Source organism: Somniosus microcephalus, chromosome 17, assembly GCF_052327205.1.
Source record: "Somniosus microcephalus isolate GS21.2 chromosome 17, FLI_Smic_1.0, whole genome shotgun sequence".
Lineage (NCBI taxonomy): Eukaryota > Metazoa > Chordata > Chondrichthyes > Squaliformes > Somniosidae > Somniosus > Somniosus microcephalus.
In genome coordinates this window covers 62,945,332-62,946,454 of record NC_141003.1, presented here as the reverse complement: position 1 = coordinate 62,946,454, position 1,123 = coordinate 62,945,332, and the positions used below count along the sequence as shown (strand labels likewise).

General features: G+C 41.2%; 1 long non-coding RNA gene across 1 annotated transcript; it reads right to left on the bottom strand.

The window, feature by feature from the left end:
• Positions 1 to 461: 461 nt before the first annotated feature.
• LOC147105787 (uncharacterized) lies at positions 462 to 883 on the bottom strand. Its single transcript, XR_015081655.1, has 2 exons — positions 710 to 883; positions 462 to 611 (listed from the first exon to the last, which is right to left on the bottom strand). It is a non-coding gene; the product is annotated as an uncharacterized LOC147105787 (long non-coding RNA).
• Between the last annotated feature and the right edge of the window lie 240 nt (positions 884 to 1,123).

The following is a 1,123-nucleotide window of genomic DNA, read 5'->3' as shown; positions in this document are numbered from 1 at the left end:
TGTTGCTGTCATCTCTTTTTCCCTCTAATATCTTTTTAATCTGTTTCAGTAAATTCCTCTACTCCCAGGGCCCCCTTTTCCCTGCAGTCCTGTATGGTTTGTTGATATTTCCTATTCCCATTTTCATTGCCCCGTTGACTCATTCTGGGACTTTGTTTAGTTTACAGTTATTTTGGGAGTAAATATTTTTCTTAAGTAATCTACATTAGTGCAGGTTTAAAACAGATCCAATTTTCTTTCACAGATTCCTTTCAGTAATATTTCCCAGTTCAATTCTTTCAGTTCATCTCCTTTTAAAGTTTGTCTTTTTAAAACCAAAAAGGCTCAGATATTGAAAGTTAATTTTACAAAGTCTGTGCCGCCTTCTCCCCGATGCAGTATTGAGTGAAGAGGTGGGTCGGAAGCTACAGTGGGAAGGAAGGCTGCTATAAACTAGACTCACACAGCATCAAACACACAGCTCAAGATGCAATTACATTTATTATTGGCTGAGAGACTAAGTCAGTACAGTCACCACAGGCAGTGACTGTGGCTACAAACAAATCGAGGCACTGAATCCACTCCTGGAAAGGATCCGTGGACCATCGCCAGATTCTTCTAACTTTGGTGTACTTTGTAGGAGCAAATTAAAGTATATTGGTTACCACAGTTCACATCATTCCAAAAATCCCGAAAAGGTGGAGAAAGAAAAATTGAATCAAACATTTACCCATCAGTGAATCAGACAGCTATTTGTTGAACTGCTTCATGCTTTCTTTTGGGAGAGGCTGGCCGCGATTTCCCCTATCTGGGCAGGCCGTGGTGGGTCGTGACTTTGCTGCTGGCTCCATCCCGGCCTCCATCATGACTTTTCCCTGATTGGGCTTGTTCAGCCCGCCCAGCAAGTTTCCTGGCCAATTGAAGGAAGCGGATCTGATGACGTCATTTGATGACTGTCATCAGGCGGGTTCCTTAAAGGGATCATATGCAAATTTACTTCGACATTTGTGCTGTTGTAGGAATTGTCAAATTCCTAACTAGAGATTGAGTTCGACGCAGGCAATCAATCAAAAAGGTTTTTAATGTCAAACTAACAAGTTTAAACAGATTGATGCAAAAGAACTATGAATACAGGTCTTAACAG